We start from the raw sequence: 21,377 nt of genomic DNA, 5'->3' as shown, positions 1-21,377 counted from the left end.
AGAAAGGTGGGGCTGGAACAGAGCCCACTGCTCTCTGAGCACTGAAGGGTTTGGGGTTTTTTGGTATTATTTGTATTTCATGTCATGTTCATCAACATAATTGCAACAATCACTGATTTATGGAAGAGGAAGAAAGGCCCCCCCATGAATAAATAACAGTGAGAGAGACACCATCACTGCAAGTGTTAGAGACCCCCCGACCTCCTGGGCACTATGAGTGATAACACCAGCAAACCTAGAACCGAATTACTAATAAATATAAAGCTTGTGGAATAGTAGAATATGCTGTTAATTTCACAAATGCCATAAAAGTGTATAACGGAGTGGTCTTTTGCAGGGCAGGAGAGTGTATTTTGTTCAGTAATAACAGGAACAGGCAAAGAGGACACTATAAATCAAATCTAGAAATAGAAAGTGAAGGAACGGCTGCCCTTCCCTGCACCTCGGAGCTCTACTCCTGGTGAATACCCACTGGAAGGAAACCTCCTCACCACCCCTTCCCTCCCAGCACCTTCCCCATGGACATCTTACCTCATGCCCAGCTACACAGAAGATTTTGATGCAGTTCTCTGAGAAAGCAGTAAAGGGAGATACCGCACGTAACAACAAATGACAAACTATTCAAGACTGACTCACTCTGGAGGCCAATCCCAAAAACTCCTCTGCAGCCCCCTCCTACCCCTAAACGCTTTCTTTCCTTTGAGTTTTCCTGATTTTTCTCTCTGTCAGCTCTATTAATTACGTTTTTCCAGTTACCTTTACAGCACTCATTAATTATATCAAAACAGGACAGCGTTCCAACTATCCCTAGGAAGCTCTTCCACTGATCTTCCTCCTGCCCTGTATTTCCTCTTACCCTTCTGCCCTCTACCATCCCACCTCGGCTCATCCACCACGATTCCTCAGCAAGCCCCAACCTTGCAAAGCCCTGCTACGACTGGACCAAGTATCTTAGTGATCTCCACAAAGAAGCAAGAATTAATGAATTTCTTCTACTTAGAGCAGCAGCTGCCAAAGAAAGAGCTCATGTTAGTTTGCCACAATTTAAATTACTAATTTTCATTTCATTTTTTATTGTTATATCTTTTAATGTTCCCTACAAGGAGCAACTAAGGAGCAACCTTCATTCTTCCCCAGCAATGACCCCAGTACCTTCAGAGAGTACAAGATAACTTCGGTTCTTCCTCATCAGTCCCTCAAGGGGCTCCAGGAAAGCTGGGGAGGGACTCTGGATGAGGGAGGGGAGCCCTAGGAGGAGGGGGAAGGGTTTGCCCCTGAAAGAGGGGAGATGGAGCTGAGCTGTGGGGAAGAACTTGTTTGGTGGGAGGGTGGTGAGAGCCTGGCCCAGGTTGGGCAGAGAAGCTGTGGCTGCCCCATCCCTGGAGGGGTTCAAGGGCAGGTTGGAGGGGGCTTGGAGCAAGCTGGGCTGGTGGGAGGTGTCCCTGCCCAGGGCAGGGGGGTTGGAACTGGATGATCTTTAAGGTCCCTTCCAACCCAAACAATTCTGTGATTCTATGATCAGACGTTGGTATTTCAAAAACCAGGTAAGTCCTTAGCTATGGGAGGATTTCAGTACAGCCTTTCAGTTCTGGCTCCCTTGTTTCAGACTAAATTCTTCCCAGACACCATCTCACCCTCATCCAAGCCCCACGTGCGGAACACAACGGAGGAAACATCCACCCTCTCAAGGATGAGCCCTGACCCCAGGTCTGTACACAGTGCAGAGGCCAGAGATGTCATGGTGTGGGCTATGGGACAGAGATGGGCTCAAGAAATAAACATTAATGCTAAAGAAAACAGCAGGGTAAATGTTATTATTCCCCACTGAGAAAGGTGATACGCACAGCTCAAACAAGGTAAACCAACTGTGCAGTAACATCATTGGCCTGGAGAAAAGGAGGCTGAGGGGAGACCTTCTCGCTCTCTCCAACTCCCTGAAAGGAGGGGGCAGCCAGGGGGGGTTGGTCTCTTCTCCCAAGGAACAGGCCATGGGACAAGAGGAAACGTCCTCAAGTTGCCCCAGGGGAGGTTTAGGATGGATGTTGGGGAAAATGTCCTCCCCAAAAGGGTTGTGAAGCCTTGGCAGAGGCTGCCCAGGGCAGTGGTGGAGTCCCCATCCCTGGAGGGATTTCAAAGCCGGGCAGACGTGGTGCTGAGGGACATGGGTCAGTGGTGGGTTTGGCAGTGCTGGGTCCAGGGTTGGGCTCCATGATCTGAAAGGTCCCTTCCAACCCGGACAATTCCATGATTCTGTGATTAAGCTAAAGCACAGCTGATAAACTGAACCAAACTGGCTGAGAGATGTCACTGTGCCGCATCCCCAGATTATTTATGTCCAAGCGTGTGATTTTACACAACAGGATCGCGGGGCTTTTTTTAACCTAACCCACATTACTATTTCCGCAGCAGCAGGAACACTTGCTCCAACCATTCAATTTGCCTTTTTTTCCAGCATCCAAAAACGTTACCACGCCTGATCTTTTGGCAGTCCCACTGCTTGCGTAACTGTATCTAAGACAGAATTTTGAAATTATCCTTTTTAAAAAACACCAAAAAGAAAACACTGCTTTTTTTCCCCTCCAGGAAGGTTTACTGAAGAAGGGGGCACTGCTTCCCAGTTACCAAACTTGGGCAATCTCAAAGGCTGTGTAAAGACCCACTTTTTAAAAAACATGTTTAAATGTCTCTGTGTCTTTCACACTGAATCTCCAACTGAAGGGTTCAGAGGAACTACTGAGTGAACCACGTTAAAAGAAACAATAATTTCTAATTTATTTTTACTAAGTTACTGACATGCATTTTCTGCCCTAGCTCAGTTAAAGGATTCTCCACGTGTGTTTGTGTGTCTAAGGATCTTCTAAAAGAAAAAGGATTATCTTATGAAATTAATGTTATTTTCATTCTTGGGATAGCTCTGTTACCTGGGATGTTCCATCACAGAATCACAGAATCACATGGGGTTCGCAGGGACCTCTGGAAAGCACCCAGTCCAACTTCCCCTGCTCCAGTTGGTGCCCGTTCCCTCTTGGCCTGGCCCTGGGCACCACTGGGAAAAGCCTGGCCCCATCCTCCTGACACCCACCCTGGAAGGATTGCCAGGCCTTGAGCAGATCCCCCCTCCCTCTGCTCTTCTCCACACTAAACACACCCAAGTCCCTCAGCCTTTCCTCACCACAGAGATGCTCTAGGCCCCTCACCATCTTGGCAGCCCTTTGCTCTGCCCTCTCCACCACTTCCCTGTCCTTCTGGAACTGGGGAGCCCAGCACTGGTCCCAGTGCTCCAGATGGGGCCTCCCCAGGGCAGAGCAGAGGGGCAGGATGACCTCCCTCCACCTGCTGGCCACGCTCTTCTTGATGCCCCCCAGGATGCCCTTGGCCTTTTTGGCCACCAGGGCCCATTGCTGGCTCCTGGGCATCCTGGTGTCCCCCAGGACTCCCAGGTCTTTCTCCCCAAAGCTGCTCTCCAGCAGGTCCCCCCCAACCTGTCCTGGTGCAGGGGGTTATTCCTGCCCCCAGGCAGAGAGATAACAAATCCTGCGAAGCTCCACTCACAGCTTCAGAAGTTGTCACAGAACTTCCCTCGTTCAGAAAGCTTTTTTCCTATGTCAACAGAATTCTATCTTTCAATGCTTTTGTCCCAGGGAATTAGAAGAAACCCCCCACACACATCATCATGTATGGATGTATGTGGCCCCACACCCAGCAGAACTGGAACTGAGAGCCCAACCCAGCACCACATCTAGAAACACACTTTGTACTTAACGAAGTTTTAGGGAAAAAAAAAAAGACATTTTGGACATCAGGGATCAACCACTTCCAGTCAAACCTACAGCCTCATGTCTCCTGTGAAGCCAACAATGAGCATCAAGGCTCGAGGCTCTACTCGTGACAAGCCAGGCCCAGTTACTGGGGGAAAGTGGGGGGAAACTGGCCAAACCAGCAGCTCAGCAGCCCTCCCCCCAGCCCACCCACCGCCAACTCCCAACCACCCCTAAACCCCCAGGTTGGTTAGTTCTGGCTGACCCTAGTCTTTGGGGAACTAATCCCTCCCTAAGTAACACAAAATATGGCAGAAAGAAAAGCAGTTTTTCATTTGAGCTCTTTAAATCAACAGTATATTGCCTTTTTTTAAAAAAAAATGTTAACTTTTAGCATTTCAGCACCCAGCGAGAGCATCTGCACCCGCCGCCCAGCTGCCCAAAACGCTCTCAAGGAGCTGAATTTCTGAGTTGGGAACAGACATCTGAATTTCCAACCTACGTGACATTTCTGTGACAGCAGCGCTGTTTGCCTGTGTGCTGTGTTCCTTACAAACTGTTCTTCAGATATTTTTAACTAACTCTGCTTCGTTATAAATTCACCGAGCGAAAAGCTGGCGTAAAGGGCCCGAAGTGAAGACTGTTTGGGTGCCCAGTTAACCCCAATACATATATATTCCATATGTATCCGCGGGATACACACGTAAATCTCACTTTTCAAATTCAAACCCATTACAAATCCATCTGTTCCACTGTTTATCAGAACTTTTTACATATCTATAGGAAAAGCTGCCTGATGTATAGGAGCCATGAAGGGGAATAGGCCCTTCTCTCAGCACAGAGTGGGCAGATCCCCTTCCAACCTCCTTCAAACACAGGCTGAGGAGAGGTCCCGAGGTGTTTGGCCTCTCCTGGCCCTCTGGAAGACACTGATGCAATTCCCAGTGTCCCAGGACCGGGAAGGGAGGCTGCCCCGTGGCAGAGACTCTCCAACCAGGTTACCCAAAACACACGCAACAACATGAGACTCTTCTTCACCCTCACCCCAGTGGAAAAAAGCTCTTTTAGCTCCAGTGCTCTTATAGGTTACTCCATAAATGCAGCGAGTGAGACTGGGAAATGGTCCTTCATGGCATATTGAAACTGAGAGTTTGGCCAAAGCAGGCATCCAGGCAATCAAGTGAGGTTCTGGAATCCATGGAACTTCTCTGTAAGCTTGGAAGCGGAATGGTACCACACACAAAAAACCCCAAGGAGACACAGAAGCCACCTGAGGAGCAGCACAAGTAGTCATGACCTACAGGAGCCAGGTGAACTGTCCTGGAGGGCCACAAGCCAGGCACAAGACGGACAATACACTGCTGGACCACTGTCCAGGGGATGTGAATATGTGCCTCTGGGAGCAGAGAGGCACATGCAGCTCCACATGCTACACAATTCATAGTCACAGACTGGTTTGGGTGGGAAGGGACCTCAAAGATCATTGAGCTTCACCCCCTGCCCTGGGCAGGGACACCTCCCACCAGCCCACGTTGCTCCAAGCCCCCTCCAACCTGCCCTTCAACCCCTCCAGGGATGGGGCAGCCACAGCTTCTCTGCCCAACCTGGGCCAGGCTCTCACCACCCTCCCACCAAACAAGTTCTTCCCCACAGCTCAGCTCCATCTCCCCTCTTTCAGGGTCAAACCCTTCCCCCCCTCATTCTATCACTACATTCCCTGACAAAGAGGCTGCTATGATTTTCTTGAAATACAGCAGCTTTCTTTGGTCAGGATTTCTTTATTTCTAGGATTTTCTTGGGAAAAGCATAGCAGTGCCTCAAGGAAAGCATCAAACAGCCTTGAGGTGCCTCACATCCCCAGGGAGCAACACAGCCCCCCAGGCACAGGAGAGCAAGGCAAGAGTGGTCTCTCTGGGGAGCAGCCGCAGCCCTTCGTTGTCATGTCTTCACAGATAAATCTTAATTCACACCTCACATTCAATAATTATCAGCGAACACATCCTATGAACGTGCCTCATCCTTTTAAACCCATTTGGGCCCGCAGTCGAGAGTGTTCTCTGACCTTAAACCATCCCAATGTTTAAAATGGTTTGGAAAAGTGCTTTTTAAACCAGCTGTTTTGCATTCACCGAGCATGAGTCCTCCTCCCACCCACGCGGGGCCGTAAAACACAACTGCCTCCCTCCCGTTCACGTTCTCCGTCCCATCCCTCACTGACGGGGAACGGGACACACACTGCCCAAGCAGCACCAGGCAACTCTGAAAAATTCATCCTCTATTAAAAGCAGCAGAAGAGAGTAAAGATCAACTATAAACTATAATACAGGGTTTTTTTCTATTTGTAAGAAGTTAGAGTTAACCCTCAGCTTTGTTTTAGTCTGATCTCTACGCTGAAATACTCACAGAACCCCAGAGTGATGTGGGGTTGGCAGGGACCTCTGGAGAGCACCCAGGCCAACCCCCTGCCAGAGCAGGGGCACCCACAGCAGCTCCCACAGCAACGTCTCCAGGGGGGTTGCAATGTCTCCAGAGAAGGAGACTCCACCACCTCTCTGGGCAGCCTCTGCCAGGCCTCTGCCACCCTCACACCAAACAACGGCCTCCTCATGGTGTTCCCATGGAGCTTCCCCTGCTCCAGTTGGTGCCCGTTCCCTCTTGGCCTGGCCCTGGGCACCACTGGGAAAAGCCTGGCCCCATCCTCCTGACACCCCCCCTGGAAGGATTGCCAGGCCTTGAGCAGATCCCCCCTCCCTCTGCTCTTCTCCACACTAAACACACCCAAGTCCCTCAGCCTTTCCTCAGCACAGAGATGCTCTAGGCCCCTCACCATCTCGGCAGCCCTTTGCTGGACCCACAGTATCTTTAGAAAATCTGCTTAAAAATAAGAGGTTGCAAACAAAAAGAAGCATTTGGTAAAAGTGGTACCTTTTCCTTAGAGAAGTTCCTTGGATAAAATCAAGGAAGAGAATAGAGACATAAGCGCTTTCAGGACCATAAATAAATAGCGATCATTCAGAACGAATCTGAATGTTCTCGTTTCACTAACCCCAGCCAGCCATCCAGTTGTCATTCTTCCACCCAACCTCACACCACAAAAACCTCATTCCTGCCCTGGTTCACTTGTTCTCCCCATATTTAAGTTTCCAGTTTTGTAGAAGCGGGGAAGTCCTGAGCCGCAGGAGGATGCTGAGGAGATTCACAGCTGCCAACAGCTTAAAATAAGCTTTCCATAACCGGGTATTTCTTCACCAGGCTGCTATCCCCCACCGCCGCCCGCCTGCCTTTGTAGCCGTGGCAGAGTCCATCCGAGACACGGAGAGGCTGCCCCAGCCAGGCAGATATCGACAACAATCCCCCTCACACAGCTCCTCCAGTGTCACTTTCCTTCCTTAAACAACAAGTGGAAAAAACAAAGAGCTAAATCAGAATATGAGGCCATGAGGATAAACATGTCGGGGCCAAGGTTCACATTCTTGCTGCTCAAGCTCCTGCTATTTCTCTTCTAACGCTGTTTCTAGCTCTTAGATTTGGGGGGAAAAAAATAAAAGTAGTCATTATAACGGCTATAATGAGGTTTGTCCTATCTGGAAGTTCTCCTCAGGAGGGAAAAGGCAGCAGGAATGGCTCATGCTGCCCAGCAGGTCTGTCCCCTGTGACACCGGTCACTCCCTTCGCCCGCAACTGGAAGCCTGGGTTTTCCTAATCACTGTAATCAGCTGGGAAGCAACGACCAGTGCTGACCTGTAACTCCTCCCAACTGTCCCCAGGTTACGTTAGAGTCACCATTGTGCACACATAGCATTCGATTCAGGTGCTTTATAGATGTAAAATGAAAGATCCAAGATGCTTGTTTTCCAGCAGTTCGGTTGATGGCAGCGGCTCAGCTCATACCCAGCTGCGGGGTGTTTTATCTGGGCAACCAGTTCACCCAGCAGCTTCCTCAGCACCAGAGGGACACAGAGCTGTTGGATGGAGCCAGAGGAGGCCACGGAGATGCTGGGAGGGCTGGAGCCCCTCTGCTGGGAGGGGGGGCTGAGAGAGTTGGGGGGGTTCAGCCTGGAGAAGAGAAGGCTCCAGGGAGACCTTGGAGCCCCTTCCAGTCCCTAAAGAAGGGGGGCTCCAGGAAAGCTGGGGAGGGACTCTGGATGAGGGAGGGGAGCCACAGGAGGAGGGGGAAGGGTTGGACCCTGAAAGAGGGGAGATGGAGCTGAACTGTGGGGAAGAACTTGTTTGGTGGGAGGGTGGTGAGAGCCTGGCCCAGGTTGGGCAGAGAAGCTGTGGCTGCCCCATCCCTGGAGGGGTTCAAGGGCAGGTTGGAGGGGGCTTGGAGCAACCTGGGCTGGTGGGAGGTGTCCCTGCCTTCACTGGAGGCTGGTGCCAGGAGGCAGCTCAGGCAAATCATGTCATTAAAAACAAGAAAAAAAGGGACAAATTTCCTATTACAATTCACAGCAAGAAACATATCGGGTTCAAAACAATCTGTGCAGAAGAGAGACTGATTTGTGTGTGCAAACAAACAGCTTTTCAGAAGGCAGGTGCCTTCCAGACAAGCAGCAAGCAGGGCCCTTGCTCTCAGGAATATGAAGAAAAGAGAAAAGAAGGTAAGTGGATGGAGAACAGGAGCAAAAAAAATCAGAGGTGCCAAAAGGTGCTCCTTGTTTGATATTTTTAAACGGGAAGTGGATTAATTGTTGTAAACTCCTCTTCAAACCCAGTCTGTCAGAGCTGGGGGAAGGACGTTTGCTGTCCCCAGCTCCGAGGAGGCAGGCAGTGAGTCTTGGAATTCTGCACTGGAACTGGGAGATGAAGTATTTCCTCCATTTTTCCTAAGAAGTTAAATATCACAGCCTTTCCATTCTACTATTAAAATTAATTAAGTGTATGTATTCAAACTAAGGCACTGGCACATTCCGGTTCCATCCTGGCGAGGCCCAAGGACAGAGCTACCAAAGTACCTTTATCCCCATGTTTGCTCCATCTCAGGTCTCAGTATCTCAGCTCAGGCCAGCAATAAACCAGAAACACCTTTTCCTTTTGCAGCCAGACCTCTCCAAGCCCCTCCAAGTCGCTTGTATTATTTCTGAACCGCGGTATCTAATTAAAGGAGATGCCACAAAGGTTTAAGGAAACAAGTTTTCTCTAAGCACACGCTGCTGCTTTTGCAGATGAAGTGCTTTCGGAGAGCGCTGCTGAATGTGATGGGGGTAGAATGGAATTGCCCTCAAAACCCCTGCTATTGGCCAACATCGTGCTCAGGAATGGTCGAGTATTCAGAAGGCAGGCAGGGGCTTCGGTGGAGAAGCAGAAGAACACACAGAACCACCCCTGGCTGACACAGATTCTGGGGGAGAGGTTTAAAATCATCAAATATAATAAAAAAAAAATCCTCTTGCCAAGTCTGTTTCAAAGTAATCACTACTTTTTGTCTTATTTCTTAAGTAGGGTGTCAAAAGTCTCCTTTTTCCTCTGCAAGGCCCGGAGGGACCATTTCACCCCTTTTGTCTCACTTCATTCATTCTTCCACTTATTGGCCATTTCCACTTTGTGCCCTGGATTTTATTTTTGTTAAAACCGTGAGGGGGAAATGTGTCTTTTCAGAGCCTTCACCCAAGTACCATTAATTTTAGGAGAGGCACCTCTGCCTTTTCTAGAAAAGGTCAGGAGGAGCCTCCAAAAATAACTGGGGATCAAAGACCAGTATTTCTCTGTATCACAGAAATTATTTCTTATTTCCTTAAAGACCAGGAAAGACCAGTATTTCTGTGTATCACAAAATGTACAGCATAGTGCAATGCTTCTCTGGCATATTCTGGTTATATATAAAAATATATATATACCACATCTCCTATTTCCCCTAAAACTTTGGGTGATTTTTTTTTTCTTCCTCTTCTTTTCTGAATTCTGTATTTTGCCCAGGATTATTCCCGTAGTTACCGAAGGCCACCCCGAGCCTCACCCAACACGGGCACACAGACAAAAAACCCACAGCATTTTCCAACCTTTTAGAACTCTCTCAGTCCTCCAAGACCAGTCAAAGCGGAGAGGGAGGGCCAGTGATCACCACAGGCAACTCCTGCTGGAAACTGGGAGGAAATTACCAAGATTTACGGATTTTTTTATTTAAGCCTATCTAAGCCCGTTCCTGATAAAATAAAACATTTAACATTTTCCACTTAGTTACTAAGTGGAAACACATGGAAATGCGGAGAGAAGTACATTATCCCACTTGTTTCATAAAAGAAAGTATTTTTGAATACTTCTGACTTTCCTGTAACATCCTTTCTGTTATAAAAATACAAAGGAAAAGTTAACTTCAGCGGCCCCATCACAGCTGGAGCGTTCCTGCGGCACATTTAACTCAGTCCCTCTAGTCTTAACAGGCGTGGATTCCTGATCAGCATTTTAAGGTTATTTTACGATATTTTTCTGGCTAAGTTTTAATACAGAATTTCCTTTATTTCCTCTATAAGTATAAACAACTTTAAGCTTTGCTGCACAGAGCAAAACCCCAAAATAATCTGGATTAATCTCTCAAATTGCAGCATCTGAGCGAGGTCTAGAACCCACCACCTGGGAGTGGGACAGGGAGAGACCATCCAAGAGCTCTGCACCTTTAAAATGCATCTGCCCAACAACTCCTTGCAGGGAATAAAGTACCGCTTTATTTAACTTAGTGAACTTCAAGTCTAAAATTAGCTTTTTAAGCAAATTGTCACAAAATTTAAAAAACCTACGATGAACACACACATCTAGAGAAGGAAAGTGCAATCAATGGTTCATCTGAATCCACCCAGAAGTACTTTGATGGGCTTCTCCAAAGAACCTCAAAGAAAAGCTCACTATTCAGCAGCGGGTTAAAACATAAGAAATATGAGAGAGAGGAATCTGATTAAATTCAATAAGGGGAAACATCGGGTGCTGCCCCTGGGGAGGGATAACCCCCTGCACCAGGACAGGATGGGGGGGACCTGCTGGAGAGCAGCTCTGGGGAGAAAGACCTGGGAGTCCTGGGGGACACCAGGATGCCCATGGGCCAGCAATGGGCCCTGGTGGCCAAGAAGGCCAAGGGCATCCTGGGGGGCACCAAGAAGAGCGTGGCCAGCAGGTGGAGGGAGGTCATCCTGCCCCTCTGCTCTGCCCTGGGGAGGCCCCAGCTGCAGCACTGGGACCAGTGCTGGGCTCCCCAGTTCCAGAAGGCCAGGGAAGTGGTGGAGAGGGCAGAGCAAAGGGCTGCCAAGATGGTGAGGGGCCTAGAGCATCTCTGTGCTGAGGAAAGGCTGAGGGACTTGGGTGTGTTTAGTGTGGAGAAGAGCAGAGGGAGGGGGGATCTGCTCAAGGCCTGGCAATCCTTCCAGGGTGGGTGTCAGGAGGATGGGGCCAGGCTTTTCCCAGTGGTGCCCAGGGCCAGGCCAAGAGGGAACGGGCACCAACTGGAGCAGGGGAAGCTCCATGGGAACAGCATGAGGAGGCCGTTGTTTGGTGTGAGGGTGGCAGAGGCCTGGCAGAGGCTGCCCAGAGAGGTGGTGGAGTCTCCTTCTCTGGAGACATTGCAACCCCCCTGGAGACGTTGCTGTGGGAGCTGCTGTGGGTGCCCCTGCTCTGGCAGGGGGTTGGCCTGGGTGCTCTCCAGAGGTCCCTGCCAACCCCATGTGATTCTGTGAAATAAATCAGAAGCACCTAAAGAATAGAAAAAGGCAGCAAGTAGGGTCCCAAAAGAACCAGTGTCGCCCAACGGATTTATAAGTGATTTCAGAGGAAAGACAAACAGCAAGGAAGAAGCATTTGTTATTGATAGAAAATTTATTCAGCTTAAACCTACCAAAGGTGACACAAAGAGCTGCAGGATTATTAACACAAAATCATTAAGTGATGAAACTGCAGATTTCTCTCAGTGCTGACAGAAGCAAAGCACTAACCGTGGGAGAAATCCCAGCTCTGAAGGATGACCACATCACTGTGCTGCGGGACCTGTGGCCACTCCTGTGCTCTACTTCCTAGATGGCTTCCACAACAATTTTCACCAGTTTCAAGCTGTTGGGTCTGACATCCAACACGACCATCATCATCTCCACCAGCAGCAGCACCTCTATCTACAGCTCACCTAAAACCCACACTTCTCTGCAACAAAACTTAGGATCTCCTGCGTTCATTGAGGACCTTCAAGAACGCCTGTATCTCATAACCTACATCCCCTGGGAGATTGTGCTTTATGTAAAATCTCTTGCCTTCATAGCACTAGGAAAGTGTTTCCCAACTGACATACCAACAGGAAAAGATGGAGTGAGCCAGCCCCGCTGCTAGCACTGGGAGGGACCCCAGTGCTCCCACATCCAGCCAGGCCATGCCCAGTAACCCTCAGTCAGCGAACCCCCAACACAACTACAGAATCACATGGGGTTGGAAGGAAACTCTGGAGACCATCTAGTCCAACCCCCTGCCAGAGCAGGTCCTCTTTTTCCCATCAATTAGTGACAGTTTTTATCAGAGTTGATGGTTGGACTAGATGATCCTAAAGGTCCCTTCCAACTTAGACAATTCTATGATTCCATGATTATGTACACTGTGGGTCCCTCTCAAATGACTCTAGGTAATAAATATTAAGAACAACCTCACTAGCAACCAGCAGAACATGTAGCACAGCGTTACAAAGCACAGCATTATAACACACACCGTGGTTACCGAGCTTATAAAGGGAAGCTGGAGGTGCATACCTTCAGTAGAAGTTACTTCAAACGTGAAATCTTCTCCACGGACAGAGAAACATTTGGGTTACGGTTCCTGGAATATGCCCAGCTTCAGAAAATTATTTTCATCCAGTGTGAATTCTTCCTCAAGCTTCCTATCCTGGAAAATATTTTTAGAAGTGGTTATTAACCAAAGGTAACCGAGGGCCAAAGATTTGTCTTTTTTCCTGAGCAAAATTCCACGGTACTTTTCGGCCCAAAGACAAGTCTGAGCCAGGCTGCAGGTGAGACACCCTCTTTGTGAAGCCACCACCACCGTGTCAACATGGTCCCTCCAGTTTCCCCCCCAAATTTACTGGGCAAACCTGAGCCTACACAGCAAGCGGGGACCACTGGGGGGGTTAACAGCCCCCCTCCCTGCCTCGACGAGGCTGGAGGCTTGTACTGCAGCCAGCAACAGGTTTGCTTTCTCGATACCCCTTCAAAACAAAGTTATAGGCTGTCCAGGAAACCTAAGGGTCATGTTCACTTTTTCCAAGAAAAATTGCAGCAGCAACACATGTATTTCATGGTGAGTCTGGGCCCCCCATCACCCGGGGGGCAGCGAGGTGCCTGGGAGAGCTCCCCCCACTTTCCGGAGGCACGGGGTTTTATTGTGCTTACTTAAGATCTGTAAATTTGATGCCTTCTTTTTTCCCCAGCCATTTGTCCTACAAAGTCCTTTAAACATTATAAATGATAACCTGAAGACAAATCAGTGCAGCAGAAAATTTAAAATGGTAACCTGCAGCCCAATAATTAATGTGCTGCTCCGAAAACAGGCTGAATTGTTTCCAGGGAAATCACGGAACACCTCAGATGGATTGCTGGTCTTTTCTCAGTGGTGCCCAGGGACAGGACAAGAGCAAATGGGCACAAACTTGAGTATAAGAAGTTCCACCTAAACGTGAGGAGGAACTTCTTTCCTGTGAGAGTGGTAGAGCACTGGGACAGGCTGCCCAGAGAGGTGGTGGAGTCTCCTTCTCTGGAGACATTCAAAAACCGTCTGGACAAGATCCTGTGCAACCTGCTCTAGGTAGACCCACTCCCATGTTGGGGTTGGACTTGATGATCCCCAGAGGTCCCTTCCAACCCCATATGATTCTATGATTCAGAATACAGCAGAATTCTGTGAGACAGAGCTTGAGAAAAAAACCCACGCTTTTTGATTCTACAGACCCCCTTAAAAGTCAAACTCAGTTTTGGAAATCAATTTGCAGTTGGGGCTACCGGGTGGATTTACCTAGAAGCAAAGGGTAAGAAGAGACCCTCTAATGACTTCGCATTTGGCAGAGGGCAGTTATTACTCAGAAGCTACTTTATTATGGGCTTTCAGCCCCCTGCCCCATTCTGACACCTCTGTTGGTGGTGCTTGGGGTCAAGATACACCCCGCTTGGCTTGGGGGCTCCACAATCCATGGAATATTGTACAGCCCCGGCTCTGGTCCACCAGGGCTTCAATCCTACACCTGAAGGCAGACCCCCCCTTACACCTACACACCGCAGCACCCAGCCGACTGCCAGCAGCCCCCCCTCCACCCCCTGCCTTCAGTCTTTACCCAGTTTTTCATCAATGCCTTCAATTAGTTCTTAATTGTGCTAGTCACTGACCGAATTCCCAAACAAGCGTGGCGGCACCGCTGGATGCGCCGCGTTTCACCGCAGCTGAGCCACGGCTGTGGACGCCACCGTTAATTAATTACTTCCACTCTGAACACATTCTGCTGAGATTCCAGCTTTATTCTCTCCTCAGACACGTACTTCATTTTATCCGACAGCTGATTTGAAACCAAACACGATAAAGTAGTTAAAGGAAATAAGAGCTTGTACTTTCTGCCTTCCCCCTAGTGACTTTAATTTCTTTTGCTAAGCCGCAGCCGCTGACCAGCAACACCCCCACACAGCGACCCATCCCAACCCAGCACAGTACGGCCACAGAGACGTTCAGTTGCAAAGTCCAACCACGTGCAGGTTCCCATCTTGTCAAAAACGAGGTGTCTCACTTCTAACAGGAGAAATCACCCACCTCAGAATAACCCCCAGTATCTCCAGTGACTTCCTGACATCGGGTAGAGAGAGTAAAGCCAAGAGATCACAGAATCACAGACTCATGGTATGGTTTGGGTTGGAAGGGACCCTAAGGCCCCCCCAGGGCCACCCCCGACCCTGGGCAGGGACACCTCCCACCAGCCCAGGTTGCTCCAAGCCCCCTCCAACCTGCCCTTGAACCCCTCCAGGGATGGGGCAGCCACAGTCTCTCTGGCCAACCTGGGCCAGGCTCTCACCACCCTCCCACCAAACAAGTTCTTCCCCACAGCTCAGCTCCATCTCCCCTCTTTCACCAGGATGCCCAGGAGCCAGCAATGGGCCCTGGTGGCCAAGAAGGCCAAGGGCATCCTGGGGGGCATCAGGAAGAACGTGGCCAGCAGGTGGACAGAGGTCATCCACTCCCCCACTGATGCCACATCTGCAGCACTGGGACCAGTGCTGGGCTCCCCAGTTCCAGAAGGACAGGGAAGTGGTGGAGAGGGCCCAGCAAAGGGCTGCCAAGATGGTGAGGGGCCTAGAGCATCTCTGTGCTGAGGAAAGGCTGAGGGACTTGGGTGTGTTTAGTGTGGAAAGAGCAGAGGGAGGGGGGATGTGCTCAAGGCCTGGCAATCCTTCCAGGGGGGGTGTCAGGAGGATGGGGCCAGGCTTTTCCCAGTGGTGCCCAGGGCCAGGCCAAGAGGGAACGGGCACCAACTGGAGCAGGGGAAGCTCCATGGGAACACCCTGAGGAGGCCGTTGTTTGGTGTGAGGGTGGCAGAGGCCTGGCAGAGGCTGCCCAGAGAGGTGGTGGAGTCTCCTTCTCTGGAGACATTGCAACCCCCCTGGAGACGTTGCTGTGGGAGCTGCTGTGGGTGCCCCTGCTCTGGCAGGGGGTTGGCCTGGGTGCTCTCCAGAGGTCCCTGCCAACCCCTGCCACTCTAGGGTTCTGTGATTCTGTGAAAGTTTTTGAGGACATAGAGACCCAGCCTGACGAGTCCTGGTTACCCCTGGCTCCTCCACACCCTTGGCTCTGAGCACTGAGCAGGAATCCCATGGCACTACTTCAGGGAGCCTTGAAGGACACCCCAATCAATACCGTCATGCATGTCTCCACATGTGCCACCACGTGCTGCCTACTCCTCCTCCACTATCTGCCTCCTAGGATCATAGAATGGCTTGGGTCAGAAGGGACCTTACAGATCATTGAGTTCCAACCCCCTGCCCTGGCCAGGGACACTTCCCAGCAGACCAGGTTGCTCAAAATCACACATCCCTGGAAAAACAGAATACTCTTAGTGGTGCAAGCACCCGGGGAAGTTGTTCTACCAAGAACGAGGCTGATAAACCTACCATCAACATTTCTTAATGATTTCCAGCTCCAAAGCAGTCCCATGCCAGCCAAACCTTTCCAAGAGCCGCTCGAACCAACAAGGCAGAAAAAAATTGAACCACTTTCGCTTTATGAAAGAACATTGGCAAAAGGCCCGAGTAATTTGCCCAAAGTTTAGCGTGAGCAAAATCTAAAGGAATTCAAGAGAGTGCTGATGTCCAGCTCCTTTCATCAGACAGCATTTGTTTCCAGATAGCCAAAATACCTAAAAATAGCCATGGGTTTTTCATAGAGCCAAGACATGCTTCCAAATGTATTAGCTCAAAGACACAAATTAAAATACCAATCAAGAGAGAAGGTCCAGTTTGTGTATAGCTTAGAACTAAGTCACTGCGAAACTACAGCGTGTGGCAGCTTTTCCAGGCATCTCTCTCCAAAACCCCCGTGTCTTCCCCACAACGGCTTCTCCTTGCGGTCCTCAGACAGCAGGGTTTGAGATGTTCCACAGCCTTTTCATGGAATCTACTCCGAAAAGCTCACGTTGAAGCCCTATAACGGCTCTCAAAGAGCATTTACACTTTAGCAAGTTAGGGAAAAAAAGAAATTAAAAATATCCCAGCTTCTCAACTACCTCCTGAGCCCTCTCCAGGAACTTCCACCTAAAAAAAGCCTTGCTGAAGGATGTGCAATGCACCTTCTGTTACTTGGGGCAGCATGTGCCCAGACAAGGGGTATGAGAATGGAGTCCTGGTGGACAATAGAATGCCCATGAGCCAACAATGTGCCCTGGTGGCCAAGGGGGCCAAGGGCATCCTGGGGAGCACCAAGAAGAGCGGGGCCAGCAGGTGGAGGGAGGTCATCCTGCCCCTCTGCTCTGCCCTGGGGAGGCCCCAGCTGCAGCACTGGGACCAGTGCTGGGCTCCCCAGTTCCAGAAGGAACCACAGGGAAGTGGTGGAGAGGGGACAGCAGAGGGCTACAAAGATGATGAGGGGCCTGGAGCATCTCTGTGCTGAGGAAAGGCTGAGGGACTTGGGTGTGTTTAGTGTGGAGAAGAGCAGAGGGAGGGGGGATGTGCTCAAGGCCTGGCAATCCTTCCAGGGTGGGTGTCAGGAGGATGGGGCCAGGCTTTTCCCAGTGGTGCCCAGGGCCAGGCCAAGAGGGAACGGGCACCAACTGGAGCAGGGGAAGCTCCATGGGAACACCATGAGGAGGCCGTTGTTTGGTGTGAGGGTGGCAGAGGCCTGGCAGAGGCTGCCCAGAGAGGTGGTGGAGTCTCCTTCTCTGGAGACATTGCAACCCCCCTGGAGACGTTGCTGTGGGAGCTGCTGTGGGTGCCCCTGCTCTGGCAGGGGGTTGGCCTGGGTGCTCTCCAGAGGTCCCTGCCAACCCCACATCACTCTGGGGTTCTGTGAAAGCCAAGAGACGGTCCATGCCCTGAGCAGGTCCTGGGGCTCTGCAGGGACATGGGGAAGGCTGGAACCACACCATGGCACCCAGGACGTTTCTCCCTGCTCTGTCTCCATCAACCAACCACTGGTAACGGAGGGGTGTTGATCTGGAAAGGGCGTTCTCCAAGGAGAAAATATTCAGGAAAACAGAATTTCCTGGATAAAAATAATCAAAAGGTAGATTTAACTCCTAAAAAGATAATGTGGAAGCATCTCTGGGTAACTATTCAAATGGCTCGGGCATGGCAGGAGAGGAATGAGACTCTCACCATCCCAGATGTGCCGGTGGAACCGCACAAGAGTCGGGAGCAGGACACAAGCGTGTGAAAAAAGGACAGGCCTGTTCCGTAATACCATATAAAAAGCAGCTATTTTTCAAGAAATTAAAATTCATCCCACTGCCTTAGTTACCCTCATATGGATGATCACAAATATAAGGCAAGATTAAATAAATTCAACCTTTTATGTAAGCTACAATGTCCCTCATACTAAGAAATTCAGAATTTTAGTTACCCAAACAAAGGAAAAAAAAGCATTTCTCCAGCGTATCTCCATTGTAATTGAAGAGGTAAACGAGGGATCCGGCAGCTTCATAAAAGCAGTAACAGCCACAAACCGGTCTCTGGTCAGTTTTATCTCCACTTGCATATGTTGTGGGATTCATTCAGCCACTTCCCACCTACTTTAAGAGAGGTCACAAAAAAATTATCATAATCCAAAGGAAAACAAGCCGTTGTCCTTTTAATCTTTTCCTCTCCGGGGCGACAAGTGAGAAATGCAAGTATATTTAGGACAGTCCAGAGCCTTGCCCAGTCACGGGATTTCATACGATCAACACTTGCATCAAGTTTCTGAACTTGTGGGGTTTTTTTCAGATCATCAGCTCTTTCCCACCCTTACTTCTGCGAAGGCAACACCGCCCGGAATTCAGGGATAAATGGCTGTAACAACTGTAAAATTGTCAAGGAGAAAAACAACAAAAGCTTATTTATAATTTCCCAAAGATGGGTGAAAAGTCAGGATGCTCTTCACGTCTTCTAGAAAGCCGTCAAGAGTTGGCTCCCAGGTCTTGAGGGGCATCTGCGCCGCCCCCCGGGTACCACCACGGTGTGACCACGCTGCGGCCCCGCGGGGATGTCACTTGGGAATAATTCAGAGGCACAGCCCCGAGAGCACCTTGGGGTGTGCAATGTCTTCCACTTCCTCATTTCCCCACAAAAGTAAAAAAATAAAAAATACTCCTAAAAAATCCATCCACCAACACTTCTAAGACTTCATGGGAAGCCAAATATTCCCATAATCATTAGATATAAGAGTAAATAAATACAACAGCTCCCACAAACAAACCCTGGAACAGTTAACGGATACTTGGGGCATTAATTAGGACACATTGGGCATTACACACTGAGCTGTTTTATCAGAAACTACACTGAAAACAAACTTATAGGGAATGCTCCTCCAACTTCCAGTGCCACTTCACATCATTCTCAGAAGAGAATCCAGTTCCCTGCACATTTTCAGAGCACTTCAAATTTCCCTCTTGGCCTGTCCCTGGGCACCACTGGGAAAAGCCTGGCCCCATCCTCCTGACACCCCCCCTGGAAGGATTGCCAGGCCTTGAGCACATCCCCCCTCCCTCTGCTCTTCTCCACACTGAACACACCCAAGGCCCTCAGCCTTTCCTCAGCACAGAGATGCTCTAGGCCCCTCACCATCTTGGCAGCCCTTTGCTCTGCCCTCTCCACCACTTCCCTGGCCTTCTGCAACTGGGGAGCCCAGCACTGGTCCCAGTGCTGCAGCTGGGGCCTCCCCAGGGCAGAGCAGAGGGGCAGGATGACCTCCCTCCACCTGCTGGCCCCGCTCTTCTTGATGCCCCCCAGGATGCCCTTGGCCTTCTTGGCCACCAGGGCCCATTGCTGGCTCATGGGCATCCTGGTGTCCCCCAGGACTCCCAGATCTTTTTCCTTCCTCTCTAGAGATCTTCACTTTCTTCTCCAACAGCATTGAAGACTACCTGGTGTCCCAGGCAAACATCTCAGAATCACTGAATCACAGGATATTCATGGTTGGAAGGGACCTTTGAGATCATCGAGTCCAACCACAAAAAAACAAACAAACAAACAAACAAAAAACCCACAAAAACACACCACACCCACCCACAAACAGGCACAAACCAACATTCCCAGGCACTAGGGCATGCCCTGAAGTGCCATATCTAAAAAGTGCCATCTCCTTTGGTTTTAATACTTCCCAAATAAAATAAAAGAGTAATCATAGAATCACAGAATCATCTAGGTTGGCAGGGACCTTCAAGATCATCTAGTCCAACCATCAACCTAACTCTGACAAAAATAACCACCACTAACCCATGTCCCCCTGCCCCATGTCAACCCGTCTTCTGAACACCTCCAGGGATGGTGCCTCAATCCCTTCCCCGTGCAGCCCATTCCAATGCTTGATAACCTTTTCAGTGTAAAAATTTTTCCTAATATCCAATGTGAACCTCCTTTGATTTTTTCAGCCCTTTAGGACAATTCTCAGTAAGGACAATATCCCTGCAGCACCAGTACTGCCTGGTGTCCAGTCCCAGCTACTTCACCATGGCCCCTCACTCACATAAAGACCATGAAACACCCTTTAGAGTCCACAACTAGTTCAATATTAGATTAACTTTTTACTATTATTGTACTTTTCTGATAACAGAAGAATTCCTTTGAATAACTGGTGTAGGTATAGATCCTCCCATTTCAAAAGACTATAAAATATTTGCTCTCTCTCCCTGGAATTCCCTCTCTACGCTGAGCAGAGGGTAAGAGAGGGAATGTAAGAGCAGCCACCCTACTCCTCCCTACCCCAATTCCAATTTCTCTTCCCAGCCTCTGCCACTCGTTTCCCAGATTTCACACACACACACTCGTAACAGCAAAGTCCAGTTTAAAACACATCCTTTATGAATCCAGGTTCAGAGTGACCACAGATTTATTTTCCTCTCCATCTGGACATTTGCAAAACGATATGCAAACCATGGGATACACGAAACGATAGTGGTAATTCTAGAAGTAACCCCGAGCAGTTACTATTTTAAACTCAGGGCCAAGCGCTGCGGGTGGCGTTCACAGGCGCTGCCCCATCCCCAAAACCAGCGTGTTTGGGTGACGGCGCCTCCACAAAACCTTTCCAAAGCCCTAAGGAAAGGCAGGAGGAACGTGAAGTCACGGTGGGGTTTTGAGTCAGACAATAAAGTTGGAAGAAAGTCCATGCCCAAGGTCAGGCAGAGCCAGGTATCGAAGAGCAAGCTGAGGATTATCGAGCGCAGTTATTTATGGCTGCGAACTGCCAAGAGGCAGCAGAGCTGGGGCAGAGAAGGAAATCAAGGACAGTGTTTTACGGCCAAATGTGCTGGCTGGGAAGAAGCCGGAGTCTCTAATAAATCACCTGCAGAAGCCTGGAAGGGCCCAAACACCCTCCTGCTGGTTCTTACCCAGCGTTGACAATACCGGAATTGCCACAGTGAAGCCCAGCGATTCACAAGGCAGGGGACAGGGTCATCTCAACCCATTTTTCCTCTCTTGCCAACGCTCTGCTCCTTCACACGCCCCAGCTGATGCTTGAAGTCAGCTCCAATCCATTTTAAAAACCTGTCAAGCCACTCGGTAACTAAACGAGCTGAGGAAAGTTGCCAGTTTAATACATAACACCACGCTGTTACCTCACAAGAATTTACATTTTCAGTATTTTTATCCCCAACATCTTTCCAAGAAATTTGGTAAATGGGGTTATCAAGATTTTTTTCACTGCGCAACTTAAGTCGCCTGAAAAGGGCCCAACTTTCCAAAAGAGTTGAGTCAACACCCTCCAAAACTCAGAGCACACTACAAGGTCTCGAGTTATCCGTGACGACATCTGCAGCCACATCTGAAAGTCCTCCTCCCGTGACTGCTGGAGACAACGCCATCATCCTGCACCCAGTTTATATCAAAAAAGGCCCAAGACGCTCCTGAGAATCCCCTTGATTATCCAAGCCCTTGTTCTGGAAACCCAGGAGCCCCTGAAGACAGGGACACTGCGACAAAACATCCCAGCCACGGG

The 21,377-nt window shown here is 49.6% G+C and overlaps 1 protein-coding gene across 1 annotated transcript in view; it reads right to left on the bottom strand.

Moving 5' to 3' along the window:
- PPP6R2 (protein phosphatase 6 regulatory subunit 2) overlaps positions 1-12,608 on the bottom strand; it is a 70,157-nt gene extending 57,549 nt beyond the window's left edge. Inside the window, exon 1 of the mRNA XM_014961962.1 lies at positions 12,470-12,608. The gene's annotated coding sequence lies outside the window, so the exon portion shown is untranslated. The remainder of the gene's footprint in view (positions 1-12,469) is intronic.
- Between the last annotated feature and the right edge of the window lie 8,769 nt (positions 12,609-21,377).

The sequence above is a fragment of the Calidris pugnax genome, unplaced genomic scaffold (genome assembly GCF_001431845.1).
Source record: "Calidris pugnax isolate Ruff unplaced genomic scaffold, ASM143184v1 scaffold459, whole genome shotgun sequence".
In the NCBI taxonomy this organism is placed as follows: Eukaryota; Metazoa; Chordata; class Aves; order Charadriiformes; family Scolopacidae; genus Calidris; species Calidris pugnax.
Note: the sequence above shows the minus strand (reverse complement) of the source record. Positions and strands in the feature narration are given on the sequence as shown.